The 15,479-nt window shown below is 37.4% G+C and overlaps 1 long non-coding RNA gene across 1 annotated transcript in view; it reads right to left on the bottom strand.

Annotated features, from left to right (window-relative positions):
* Positions 1–15,479, bottom strand: part of LOC306858963 — a 1,377,007-nt gene that overhangs the window by 209,208 nt on the left and 1,152,320 nt on the right. The gene's annotated exons all lie outside the window — the stretch shown is intronic.

Raw genomic sequence — 15,479 nt, 5'->3', positions numbered from 1 at the left:
CTGCATAAAACTCAATGGCTTAGTCTTGTGTTACGTCCGTCCCCAGTCTAGGGGTATTAGGAGCGGCGAACAAGGTTAAATAATTTGAGAGAGACAAGGAGGACCCCAGCCCCAGCAATACAACCAAGACACTTAATCTGAAACAGAAGTAGTCATATAGTCTCAGTAGGGGGTTATGCCAAAACAGGGCTGTTTGAATTAGTAACAAATATAACACATTTTTCATAATCTGCATTTGTCATGTAATGATTTTCACGAATCTTAAGTGCAGGCCAGGCAACTGCACACAGAGATAAAGATTCTTTAAAATATGCCAATGAAAGTATACTTCTGGCTTTCTCCATGTCTAAAACCAGAATGGTCAAACTAACACACACACACTTTTTTCCCCTCTGAACCCTAATGGTTATCTTTTGTTATCTTTGTGTTCTTGGCACTGAACCCATAACTGCTCCCTACACACCACAGCAAAGATGGCTGCCCACTGCTCCGGGTGTGTGTTCACTTCTCACTGTTGTGTGATGGGTTAAATGCAGAGTGCAAATTACAAGTATAGACACCATACTTGGCCACACGTCACTTTATAGTATTTTCAGGGCAGTGAGCTCACTGTTGAGGTTTGGAAAGATGTTATTGCTGGCTGTGAGAGAGTCATTTTTTTTTGACCACACATTTTATTAAAGTAACTCAGAAGAGGAACTGGCATCTTAACCAAACTAGGCTCATTGGAAATACATGCCTCTACATACATTTCTGCAAAACTGAAAAAACGTACCTATATGTACGATTCGCTGCAGTTTCCAGTTGAAATCAACACGAGGCAGTAAAATTCAGACTACTTTTCACACAAATTATGATTTACAGGTACAGAGTTTCAATAGATTTTTTTTCTTGATTGTGTCTATCATCTTTCATAACATTCTGCAAGTAATTGTGTGAATTGATTGTGTCTATCATCTTTAACGTGACATCGTGCACATAAATTGTACGTGTTCAAACATCAACTCCTGCCTGGCATACATTATACCAGGGCTGTCCAAACTCGGTCCTGGAGGGCCGGTGTCCTGCAGAGTTTAGCTCCAGCTTGCCTCAACACACCTGCATGGAAGCTTCTAGTATGCCTAGTAAGAGCTTGATAAGCTGCTTCAGGTGTGTTTGATTAGGGTTGGAGCTAAACTCTACAGGACACCCAGTTTGGACAGCCCTACATTATACAGTGCTTCTAGTCATTTTTAGTCGAACAGGGTTGTCCGTGCACAAATCTTGACATCACTGAATCGTTATTTGTAATGCGCTATATAAATAAAGTGTGACTTGACCTTTGTTAGTTTGTGTATTGTATTCATACTCTTTGTCTGGGTATAATTGAGCATGGTGGCTGTGGGCCGTACCCTTATTGTGGCATTACATGTTTCCTTTAGTATTTTCAGAGCTGTGATCTCACTGTTGAGGTTTGGAAACGTGTTACTGTCATCATCTCTGAACTCAGTTTAGACTGATGTGTGTGAATCTGGACACTCGTGTTAGTCTTTATGAGACTGTCTGTCTGAACACAGGAAGCTGATGAGCAGAGGAGGAGCTGATGATGTTAATGAAAGAAAGACTGACAGAAAGAGAAAATGGCTACTACGTGTCATTTGTGTCTGCTGGGACTGATCATTCTCTCTTCACTTCTTACAGGTAAACACATTTCTACATGCTCTCTAAAGAGTTCAGTATAAATACACACAAATATAAATGTTTGACAAGAGCTGGTCTGGTGTTTAGTCTGAGAATGAGTTAGTTTGAACATGCTTTACTCTTCCTGACACGTTCTGATCTCATAGTCACATTTGCAAATACTATGAATGACCCGCTGTCACAGGGGTTTGATTATGAAGCTTCATCTATCAATACAGGTACAGCTCAAAAAATTAGAATATCATGAAAAAGGTCAATATTTTTTTGTCACTCATTTCAGAAAGTGAAACCCCTATATAGATTCATTACACATAGAGTCAAATATTTCAAGCCTTTATTTCTTGAAATTTTGATGATTATGGTTTACAGATAATGGAAACCCAAAATTTAGTGTCTCAGAAAATTAGAATATTACATGGATCAATAAAAAAAGGATATTTTAAACAGAAATGTCAGGCTTCTGAAAAGTATGTTCATTTCTGTGCACTCGATACTTGGTTGGGCCTTCTTTTGCTTTAATTACTGCATCAATGCGGCGTGGCATGGAGGTGATCAGCCTGTGGCACTGCTGAGGTGGTATGGAAGCCCAGGTTGCTTTGATAGCGTCCTTCAGATCATCTGCATTGTTGGGTCTGGTGTCTCTCATCTTCCTCTTGACAATACCCCATATATTCTCTATGGGGTTCAGGTCAGGCGAGTTTGCTGGTCAATCAAGCACAGTAACACCATGGTCATTGAACCAGCTTTTGGTACCTTTGGCAGTGTGGGCAGGTGCCAAGTCCTGCTGGAAAATGAAATCAGCATCTCCATAAAGCTAGCCAGCTGAAGGAAGCATGAAGTGCTCTAAAATCTCCTGGTAGATGGCTGCATTGACTGTGGACTTCAGAAAACACAGTGGACCAACACCAGCAGATGACATGGCAGCCCAAATCATCACTGACTGTGGAAACTTCACACTGGACTTCAAGCAACATGGATTCTGTGCCTCTCCACTCTTCCTCCAGACTCTGGGACCTTGATTTCCAAATGAAATGTGGACTTTGGAGCACTGAGCAACAGTCCAGTTCTTTTTCGCCACAGCTCAGGTAAGACGCTTCTGACGTTGTCTCTGGTTCAGAAGTGGCTTGGTAGCCCTTTTCCTGAAGACGTCTGAGCGTGGAGACTCTTGATGCACTGACTCCAGCTTCAGTCCACTCCTTGTGAAACTCTCACAAGGGTTTGAATCAGCTTTGCTTAACAGTATTCTCAAGCTTGCGGTCATCTCTGTTGCTTGTGCACATTTTCCTACCCAAATTCTTCCTTCCAGTCAACTTTGCATTTAATATGCTTTGATACAGCACTCTGTAAACAGCTACATCTTTCAGTAATGACCCTCTGTGACTTACCCTCTTTGTGGAGGGCGTCAATGTTCGCCTTCTGGATCATTGCCAAGTCAGCAGTCTTCTACATTATTGTGGTTTCAAAGAACAAGTTACCCGGAATTTATACTGTAGAGATGGTCATTAATTGAAACTCAAATGTAAATATTCTAATATTTTGAGATACTGATTTTTGACTTTCATCAGCTGTAAGCTCTAATCATCAAAATTAAAACAAAAAAACTTTTGAAATGTTTTGCATTCAATGAATCTAAAATATATGAAAGTTTCACTTTTTGAAATAACGTACAAGAAAAAAATGAACTTTTTCACGACATTCTAATTTATTGAGATGCACCTGTATATGCCACAGATGAGAATCTAGCTCTGACCAGTTTCTTTACACTACTGACATACAAGCAAAACTAAAGGTTTACAAATGCGAGTGTTAGTGACCTATTATATATTAATTTCAAGTCCTTACTAGAATGGGCAGTTTGGGACTTAGTGTGATAACATACAATAGCACTGGTATTACAAAATATTCAGTGGCACTTGTAACTCAAATACAGATGTGCCACAAACAGACAACATGTTTGAAAAAAATATTACAGACTTGAATGTGTCTAACTGATATTTATTTTAAAATACAACAAAATTAGGATATTTATTTAGGATTTTGTGTCACAATTATGTCAGTGTAAATGCAACTCATTTGTCAGTCACAATTGGACGTGTAATATTGGTATTTTTTAAAGGGATAGTTTACCCCCCCCCCCCCCCCCCCAAAAAAAAAACAAAATTATATAATTAATTACTGACCCTTGTGTTGTTCCAAACCTGTAAGACCTTCTTTCATCTTTGGAACACAAGTTAAGATATTTTTGATTAAATCTGAGGGCTCTCTGACCCTCCCATAGAGAGCAAGGGAAGTACTATTATCAAGGCTCAGAAAAGTGTCAAGATGATCGACAAAGATACGCAAGTGTCTTTTTTTAAGGAAAGTGTTTGCAATAAATTTATTTTAGTTACATTTAAATAAACTAATTTAATTGACTAACTTTCAACATTTTTATTTAAATGTAGCTAAAATAAATAGTTTGCAACCACTTATCTTAAACAAAAAAAAGATTCAGTGTACATAAATTTTCCATATTACGCCAACATTAAGCCTTTTTTAATGTAATAATGTTTACTCAGGCTATGGCAAAATATGTATTTTTTGTGTGTTTCCTAAGAGGTTTCAAAAACCGCGGCTGTTTTCTAGTCAGTCGCGTGACTTCAGCCCGTCCAATCACAGCTGAGCTGAGCTGAGACTCAGAGTCACGGAAAGCATTTCAAGCTTCTTTATTCCTATTTAAAGCACTTTTGAATGTTTATGATTTATTTTCGTATCTTATTATTTAAACCAGCTCAGCAACGCTAATGCAAAGAGGAACTAACGCCATTACATCAAAGTTATCAACGGCAAGTGTTAAAGAGCTTGAACTTTTCTATTTTGCAAATCCTTTTTTTGATTGATCTTAGGAAATATTCTAATATTTTGAGATACTGATTTTTGACTTTCATGAGCTGTAAGCTCTAATCATCAAAATTAAAACAAAAAAACTTTGTAATGTAATGAATCTAAAATATATGAAAGTTTCACTTTTTGAAATAAGTTACAAGAAAAATGAACTTTTTCACCATATTCTAATTTTCTGAGATGCACCTGTAAATACACTTAAAATTATACTTTAGTATAATTTTATTACGACTAAAATACACTTACAAAAATAGTTTGTCCAAAATAGCACACTTCAAGTTAACTTATCATTAACACACTTGAAGTATCCTGACCATTAGTCTGGCTGCAAGTATACTTGGTATACTTTTTTTTCACTAGGGCAGGCTGAAATTTGGTACTTTACTAAGAGCACTTTTTTAAACACCTGTATACCACCTTTCCATATATGTCTGAAAGCTTTGTCCAGCATTGTTTAACATAGCATAAGTAGTCATCCTGACAAATTTCTCTTTAAAACTATAATCAGACTTTGATTTACAGCCATTTGAAATGTTGTAATTTTTTTTACTTTTCCAGGGGACTATACTGGGCCCCTGGGAAGGGCAGTAAAACATTCACAGATCTCATCATTCACAACGAACTGTGCGGGGTCACATTTTTTAGATTGTCTTTTCAACAACTTGCCGTAAGTTGCAAGTCATTGTTATCTTAGAATAAGAATAGACCCCCCAAAAAATCCACATCAGTGCCTATTTGGAATTGGCTCCATTTATTTCATTAGATCGGGAGCAACAATACAGTGTTGACAGTAAACAAAGACACCAATTTAAACAACCAATACATATTGTGACACTTCATCACACAATGTCAATGTGCCATTCAGTAAGACGAGGTACAGATAGTGTGTGGTTTATGGTGCAAAAGTCATACAATTCGAAGAATCATAATATAATCTATATCTGTGTCAAAAATGTCTCATCTTCAGGTGCTAAACATCAGTAATGTGCATGCTCATCTTGCTTATAATACAGTACAGGATTAATGTTGTTCAGCTCTGCATGTAGTGCCTGTAGTAATATAGTCCATGCAGTCTCTTCTAATGCATCTTTCAGCATTCCCTTCATGTAACAGAGTCATTAATATGACCAAATGTTCATGTCTTAATTAAAACAATCATAGTAATTATATGTATTGTTCACAAAATTAAATAGTGTATTTACCAAACGCCATACCTAATACAAAATATATTTACTTGATACTTTTTTATCCAAAACCATGTACAATACTTTGCTGGAGGATACAGCATAAAGACAGCTAAAGTAGCATATAAAGACAAATCAAAAAATTGTTATTTAAAACCATATTTCAGATGAATCAGATAACCATAATCAGATGAAGCCACCCAAATGCATGCATGATGAAATGGAGTGGTGGCTGGAGTCTCTGATGGTCCTCCTCACTCTCCACCCGGTGTAGATATCGTGGAGGGACAAAGCATGTATTTAGGGTGTGGTAAATCAATAAACAATGTATAGCATTTTTATTTATAATTGTTGCACTGGACGTACCATTGATTCTTGTTGGAGATATGGGCTAAAAGAATCCCTCCACCACTATCTTGCAGTTGTTCAGATGTGAAGTTTCTTGGGCCGTAACATCTGAGCTGTCGCAGTAGAGCTGTTCGTGAATGCAGTCTTCACAGCAGATACCTGATGGGGTCAGGCAGCAGTGCAGCACTTGGTGGCCATTGAATTGATATCTTCTTCAACTGGCTTCATCCTCCTTCAAACAAACAGACAAAACAGTAAGTCAACATTAACTCTAGAGAAATGGTGTTGGTGAATAGGGGCAGGTGTCAGTACTCACCATATTCGGTCATTTCCTGCCCAAATTCCAAAGATGGTACAGCTAATAGGAGCTATTAAAAGATGTATGTGTGAAAAACTATAACTGCTGTCTTTTGAGAGATCAACATCAAAGCTGTACCACACATAACTGCATTGAATACAGACATACCAATGGAAATGTGCAACTTTCCAGCTCTCTCTTTTCTGTTTCATGGCACAAGAAGGCCATGTTCATTCCTCATTCATCAGGACTGGTTTGACCGGCTTCCTGTGACTGATTTTCTTTGCATTTTTGGTCTTCAGCCGTAAAACAAGAAAATATCTATTGACCCCATGTTTAATTATTATTGTTGTTTAACTTAATTAGTTGCTAGATGTTCTCCCAGCTGAATCTTTTCAAAATGTCTTGCTTTTTCAGGCCTTTGTTGCCGCCGTGCCAACTTTTTTGAGACCTGTTTCAGGCATCAAATTTGAAATGAGCTCATTTAGTGGATAAAAGTGTAAAATTTCTCTGTTTAAACATTTGTTCTTTGTTTTATTGTAAATAAAATATTGGCTGATGTGATTTGAAAGTCATTTAGTTTTAATTTTATTCAAATTTAAAAAACGTCCCAAAACTTCCGGAATTCGGGTTGTATTTGACCAAGTAGTATCTGTACTTTCACTCAAGTAATGAAATTGTGTACTTTGTTCACCTCTGTGTAGGTCATTTTTATTTACCGTTCAGTCGTCATGCCGATCATTTATCTTCTATGACCTTTGATCGTAGTGCTCGGCCTATGTAAGGCTTCACCAGGATAGGGCTGGGATGCAATTTCAGGCCAGGAAATCTCACACTCATCCGGGCCACACAGAAAAAAAATGGGACAAAATAGTACCTTTTGGGGTACAACAGCTTGTGTGTGTGTGTATATACACTCACCTAAAGGATTATTAGGAACACCATACTAATACTGTGTTTGACCCCCTTTTGCCTTCAGAACTGCCTTAATTCTACGTGGCATTGATTCAACAAGGTGCTGAAAGCATTCTTTAGAAATGTTGGCCCATATTGATAGGATAGCATCTTGCAGTTGATGGAGATTTGTGGGATGCACATCCAGGGCACGAAGCTCCCGTTCCACCACATCCCAAACATGCTCTATTGGGTTGAGATCTGGTGACGGTGGGGGCCATTTTAGTAGTGAACTCATTGTCATGTTCAAGAAACCAATTTGAAATGATTCGTGCTTTGTGACATGGTGCATTATCCTGCTGGAAGTAGCCATCAGAGGATGGGTACATGGTGGTCATAAAGGGATGGACATGGTCAGAAACAATACTCAGGTAGGCCGTGGCATTTAAACGATGCCCAATTGGCACTAAGGGGCCTAAAGTGTGCCAAGAAAACATCCCCCACACCATTACACCACCACCACCAGCCTGCACAGTGGTAACAAGGCATGATGGATCCATGTTCTCATTCTGTTTACGCCAAATTCTGACTCTACCATCTGAATGTCTCAACAGAAATCGAGACTCATCAGACCAGGCAACGTTTTTCCAGTCTTCAACCGTCCAATTTTGGTGAGCTCGTGCAAATTGTAGCCTCTGTTTCCTATTTGTAGTGGAGATGAGTGGTACCCGGTGGGGTCTTCTGCTGTTGTAGCCCATCCGCCTCAAGGTTGTGCGTGTTGTGGCTTCACAAATGCTTTGCTGCATACCTCGGTTGTAACGAGTGGTTATTTCAGTCAAAGTTGCTCTTCTATCAGCTTGAATCAGTCGGCCCATTCTCCTCTGACCTCTAGCATCAACAAGGCATTTTCGCCCACAGGACTGCCGCATACTGGATGTTTTTCCCTTTTCACACCATTCTTTGTAAACCCTAGAAATGGTTGTGTGTGAAAATCCCAGTAACTGAGCAGATTGTGAAATACTCAGACCGGCCCGTCTGGCACCAACAACCATGCCACGCTCAAAATTGCTTAAATCACCTTTCTTTCCCATTCTGACATTCAGTTTGGAGTTCAGGAGATTGTCTTGACCAGGACCACACCCCTAAATGCATTGAAGCAACTGCCATGTGATTGGTTGATTAGATAATTGCATTAATGAGAAATTGAACAGGTGTTCCTAATAATCCTTTAGGTTTAGGTTTTTTTTTTTTTATAAAATTACTTGGATGCTTAAGATTGATCAAAAGTGATGATAAAAGCATTTATAATGTTACAAAACAATATTCTATTTCAGATAAATGCTGTTCTTCTGAACTTTCTATTCATCAAAGAAACCTGAAAAAAACTACTTTTTTTTCAACATAATAATAATAAACGTTTTTGAGCAGCAAATCAGCATATTAGAAAGATCTCTGAAGGATCATGTGACTGGAGTAAATTCAGCTTTGAAATCACAAGAATAAATACATTTTAAAATATATTCAAATAGAAATCCGTTTTTTTAAATATAAAAATATTTCACAGTATCACTGTTTTTGCTGTATTTTGGATCAATTAAATGCAGAAGAGACTTCTTTAAACATTAACATTAAAAATCTTACTGATCAAAACCTTTTGACTGGTTGTGTATTAAAACACAATTTCTAAAGTGCCTAAATGTCAAAACTAGTACAATATATTTGTTGAAAAATTCTAATACTGAACACACTATTCAATTATTTCTAACCCAGAATCTACACTGGAGATGAGTGGAGTGTATTTATCAATGTTTCCACCTGGAAATCCCCAAACCATGACCAAATCTTCTCCAGTCCTGCACACACTAGTGCTTTTTACAGAGAGCAGAAGCTGCCGTGGAAAGCCCAGGTTTTTCTCAGTGATCAGGCATGATCTAAAAATTCTGTTTCATGTCATTCTTTTCCTGTCAGAAGAGCTACACTAGCAGCATTCACTTCAATGACATTTTGATTATCAGCTGTACGAATTAAAACTGTATTTCTTGTCTTCAGAAATGAGCTGTGGTGATTCCAGTGAACAGCAGCACTGATCTGCTGAACCCGTCCTGATGACTACAGTTTTAGAGATTTACACAGTGGTCACCGTTTTATTATAGAAAAGAACTGATGTTTGACTTATAGAAAACAAAAAAAGAATTTGTTTTTCTGCTATTACATTCAGATTTGTTCATTTCACAGATGCTTTTATTGAAACTTGTCAGGAACATTACAAGCAATACATGCATTTAAGAGTTTGACAATTATTTGGAAGTTCTAAATTAATAGAAAAATCAGTCGATTTTAAACTCTTTAAAGCTTTTAAAACTGGTTGAAATGGTAGATCCATCCTGAGAGAGTCTCCTGATGCGAGGAAAAGTCATTGGCATTCTTTTGCTGTCTGATTGTCAATAATGATAATTGAACATTATATGAAACTCGTAACTCGCAAAATTAAATACAGTAATAAAACCTTCTGATATTGTTCTTTGGGGAGGAACTCCATCTCTAGCCCTATTCGCACGGGATTAGTATTATCTGGGGACCATGTGTGATTTTGAACACCCCCCCCCCCCCCCCCCCCCCCCCCCCCACATCTGAATTTCGTGTGTTGCATTCGCAAAAAATTGGTGCATTTCCATTAGGCGTATTTTCAATTCACAATTTCAATTTGCGCAATTTGAAGGGTAATGGAAACACGCCTAGTGCAGTGATACGGTTTCTCTCCAGTGTGAATCCTCCTGACGGACTGAATCTAGTCACAGTGTGAACACTTATACGGCAGTGTCAATTGTGACAGCAAATTTTGATTTAGGTTTAGTCTTAGTCTTTGGACTAAAATGCCATTTAGTTTGTCACATTTTAGTCATCTGAATTGTTTTTAGTCTTAGTCTAGTTGACTAAGACTTTTGTCAACTGAAACAGTGTTTCCAAACTCATTATGAATTTCCAGAGAAAACATTTGGTAATATAAACGATTTGAACATGCAATATAGACAGATTTAACTGCTTTATCATAAAATTAAATAAAACAACTTCTCATAAAGGAACAAGAACATGGTCCTCTTTTGAAATACCAATGGCTAGATAATATGCATTCTTTATAACAACTTGCATACAACATCCTTCATTCTTTCAAGCAGACATTTATTTATTTACATTAAAATTAGATTAATCCTTATTAGGGCAACTAAAGTGATTCATTCAAGAGCAGTGAGTGGTTTTCTCTCTCTTTTATTGATTCATTAACAATGTCACAGACAACCGCAACTAAATTAGTCTGTTATCCCTTTAAAACTGAATGCATGGATTCAATATACTGGTACACACATCCAATATTATCCCAACAGTTTACATTCACTTAAGATGTAACTAGGTGTGTTTACCTGAATACTCATCAAAACTGACAATTTGAGATCATTGTGTGTGTTTTTCTCCGGTAAGATGTGAGAGAGAACTGAATTCAGTAATCGTCCGCTATTTGAGAGGTGCTTTTTTGCGGGATATGGCTTTGTGTGCTCAGAAAACCGGACCGAATTAAATGCTTTTTCGCATCGTTACACTTTTCAAATGTATCCATAGGTGTGCTCTTTCTTAACTCCCAGGCATTTTATGCAGCAAGTGTATACAAACTTATGATCAGAGGATTACAGTTCAAATGTGTGCATCTCACCTCCTTTCCACGCAGGAGATTCATTCTGATTGGATGATCTCTGTCCAAAATTAGACGAAAATGTCAATAGATTTTGGTCTCTGTCATTCAAAAAGTGTTTTTATTCGTTATCGTCTTGTTCCGGTCATCATGACAGGATCATGAAAATCTAAATTATTTGTCAAAGAAAATAACACTGTTTCTCTCCAGTGTGGATCCTCTCATGTGCTTTCAGATTTGATGGCACACTGAATCTCTTGTCACAGTGTGAACACTTGTAAGGTTTCTCTCCCATGTGTTTTCAGATTTGATGTCATACTGAATCTCTTGTCACAGTGTGAACACTTGTAAGGTTTCTCTCCCATGTGTTTTCAGATTTGATGGCACACTGAATCTCTTGTCACAGTGTGAACACTTGTAAGGTTTCTCTCCCATGTGTTTTCAGATTTGATGGCACACTGAATCTCTTGTCACAGTGTGAACACTTGTAAGGTTTCTCTCCCATGTGCTTTCAGATTTGATGGCATACTGAATCGCTTGTCAAAGTGTGAACACTTGTATGGTTTCTCTCCAGTGTGAATCCTCTCATGCATTTTTAAACACTTTACTGAAATAAAAGTCTTTTCACACTCAAAGCACATGTACTCTCTCACACCAGTGTGTATTTTCTGATGTACTTTCAAATATTGTAGACATGAAAAACTATTTCCACACAAATGACATGAATGTGGTTTCTCTTTTGAATGAACTCTCAGGTGTTTCTTCAGCGTTGAAGCCCTCAAAAATGTTTTGCCGCATTGATCACATGTGTGCTGCTTCTCTCCAGTGTGGATGTTCATGTGTATTTTAAGGCTTGATGAATGTGTGAAACTTTTTCCACACTGAACACAAGTAAATGGTTTCTCTCCAGTATGAACTTTCATATGTGCTGTAAGGTTTCCTTTTAGTGTGAAACTCATCCCGCACTGAACACATGTGTATGGTTTCTCTCCAGTATGAACTTTCATGTGAAGGCCAAGAATATATTTGCTGGTCAAACTCTTTCCACACTGAGTGCAGGTGAAAGATTTCTTGGCTTTTTTCTTTAAATCTTCCTGTTTGGTTTGAGAGCAACGCAAATGTTTTTCTCCAGTTTTAACATGAATTTTCTCCTCACCTTCACTAAAATTCTCCATTCTCACTTTCTTCAATCAACTCTGAAATAAAAGTAAAGAAAATATGAAAATATTTATATATAAAAGTGAATCATGATGTGACCATGGACAGTAGACAATTGCGATATTAAATGTTGATCATTTTGATGTGTTTTTAAAAATGATATGTCCCTGAAACTATAAAAAGAATATTGGCACAAATGCCGTGTTTCTATAGAAGAACTATTAAACATGTTTGATCAACTACACAATTATCTAACATACATTTTTAAAAAAGTACTGTTCATAGAAAGTAAATGATATTTGATGCTTCAGCTAGATTATTCAGCAGCTCTAAATATGTTCCCTATAACAACAAATATAAAACTAAACCACTTGAAACTTTATCATCTTCAGCAATCTTCATCTTCAATGAAGAAATCAAGATTAAACAAAAACCTTTGTTCTTCAGTATCTTCAATGCGTTTCATTCGGCAGGATTTGTGGGAGGAGCTTCAGAATCTGGAAGATCTGGAAGTGTAGAATATTTTTAATTCGTCAAAATATGAATTAATCAAATATAATCAATGTGAATATAACCAAATTACTGGTATTTGCGCAATTATTTAACGCCCCACAAAAAACATGTCTTAAACTATTTTGCACTTGAAATATCTGCAATTATTGTTGCTAGGAGAGGCACCACAGAGAGCGCGTGGTAAAAGAGAGAATTAATTTATTTGGGGAAAAAAAACATTATCCGAACATATCGTTTGCCAAGCCATGTTATTTTTAATTTGCTTCAGGAAATAAAAGCCAGAGCCCCGGCCCCCATCATGTGCACCTTCTACAGAGGCACCATCGAGAGCATCCTAACCAGCTGCATCACTGTGTGGTATGGCGCTTGCAACGCATCCTGCCGCAAGTCACTTCAGCGCATAGTGAGAGCAGCTGAGAAGATCGTTGGTGTCTCTCTCCCCTCCCTCCAGGACATTTACAGCACCCTGTTTTTTGGTGTTTAGCTTAGTGTTATGTTAGAATCATTATACTCTACCTTTTATTTCTTTAATATTTTGAATTATTTTTAGCTTTATTTTTTGTTTTTCATTTAAATGTTAAGTTTTTCAATTTTGTTGTATGCATTTGTCATTTTTATTTAATTTTAAAATGTGTATATGTAGTATTTATGAAGTTTTAGCTTTTAGTTTTGGATCTGGTTTAGTTGTTTCAATACTACAATTGATTGCTTCTGTTGTCCTCATTTGTAAGTCGCTTTGGATAATCAGTGGGTGGGTTCAAACAAAAGGTGATATCTTCTAAGTTGTGTGTCAGATCCAGATGTAAATACCTGGAAATAAAAGCCGGCGTGTAAATGTCTTGTCTGATATTCATCTTTTGATGTCAAGCCCAAATGTTTTCAGTCTACAGCAAAAATAAAGGAATTAGCCTCATTGTCCCAATACTTTTGGAGGGGAGTGTAGCCGAGGAAACAAAATTACATAAGTGAACAAACCAATTTACAGTTGAAGAAACCAATATATACTTGAGGGAACCGATGTATCTAAACCAATATATACTTGAATAAACCAAAATATAATAACCAATACATAGTTGAGGGAACCAATGTATCTATGTATAATAAAAAAAAAAAAAAAAGCTTAAAGCGGTCATATGTCACGGTGCACACACGAGGAGGATACAGGAACACACAGATGAGGAGTAAACTTAAAATAACAGTCTTTAATGAAGCCAAACAAGACAGGGCAAGACAAGACAAGGCTGACACAGACAGGAACACCGGGGAGTAAAGAGTAGACCAGACGACACAAAACTGAGCAGGCAGGAACTTAAATACACAGACTAATTACACAAACACAGCTGGAACAGAATTAACTAATGATCACATTAAACAAGGACAGGAAACAAACCAAATATGGAAACATGAGGCGGGAACACAAGACACACATGACAGAGGACTGACAATGACGTTGCTAAAAAGAACATTATTTTGTGTATTTGGTGTAATGCAATGTGCTTATGCGGTTTAAGGTTCAAAAAACATTATTTTCCACATACTGTACATTATTGTTGCTCCTCTATGCTTTCTGAAACGCGTCGATTTATACAAAGCTCATCGCTCTGAGATGTGAGGTTTGCTCTGATTGGCCAGCTATCCAGTGCGTTGTGATTGGCGGAAATGTTACACCCCTCACCGTATTGTGATGACGTGTCCCGGAACGATGAAACAAAAACAATAAAACCCATTATAAACGAGGCATTTGTTGCATCCAGTGGGGACATAATTACTGATTATAATGACTTATACTGTCTTTTTCATTACCATGTCTGCATTTGTGATCGGAGAAACCACAAACAAGCACTACTGTACACAGCTCAAAACTCGCATTTGAATAGTCAGCGGCAAATTCTTTAAATATGAAGCGTCAGACTGTCCTTGCAAAGTTGGAATTGCCCCACTTTATAGAAACAGCCTTTGTACACAGCTGGCATTGTAGGCTACTCTTCCAGGTTCAGGAAATAGTCCTCCGTAAAATGCACTGCACACACTCTAATATTTGGGTTGAACTGTTCTGGAACAGTGTTTAAATACAACTTAACCTCTGTGTCCTCTTTTGGAAGCCAAAACAAAATACTTTCGCTTTCACAACGAAACACAGCGTCTCCACGACATGGCGCCGGGGGCAGCAACAATACTACAGCGAGAATAAGGTAGTAATAATAGTTCGGCCTTCTTTCATTGCGTATACATTTGCGCGGTGTTATGCAAATCTTCCCACACCATGACATAGACATGTGGGGGCGTGCTTAAATGAGCCGTGTCAGGTGGGCGTGGCAGAGTCTGAACTTTTATAAAGAATATCTCTTTGGTTTTGAGACTTTAATTTTGCAACTTCATGTATCTTATCTATGCACAATCAGCTTGTAACACTCCAAAGAGAAAGGAAAACTTGAAATCGCATTATATGACCCCTTAAGTAAACCGATGTATCTAAGCCAATATATAGTTGAACAAACCAATGTATACCTGAGCCAACCAATGTATCTAAACCATAATATACTTGAAGAAAACAATATATATATATATATATATATATACACAAAGCAATGTTTACTTGAAGAATCCAGTGTATACTAGAGGAAACCAATTTATCGCAACCAATATATAGTTGAGGAAACCATTGTATATTTGAGGAGCCCAATGTTTACTTGAACAAACCAACGTATACAGGAGCAAACCCGTGTGCATGTGATCAGACCGATGTATCTAAACCAATATATGTCTGGTTATACCAATGTATTATAATAAACAAATGCATTTGTCATTAAACCATACATTCAACCAGTGAACCAAT

The sequence above is a fragment of the Barbus barbus genome (genome assembly GCF_936440315.1).
Source record: "Barbus barbus genome assembly, chromosome: 39".
Lineage (NCBI taxonomy): Eukaryota > Metazoa > Chordata > Actinopteri > Cypriniformes > Cyprinidae > Barbus > Barbus barbus.
The sequence above is the reverse complement of the archived record's forward strand: the minus strand, read 5'-3'. Positions and strand labels throughout refer to the sequence as shown.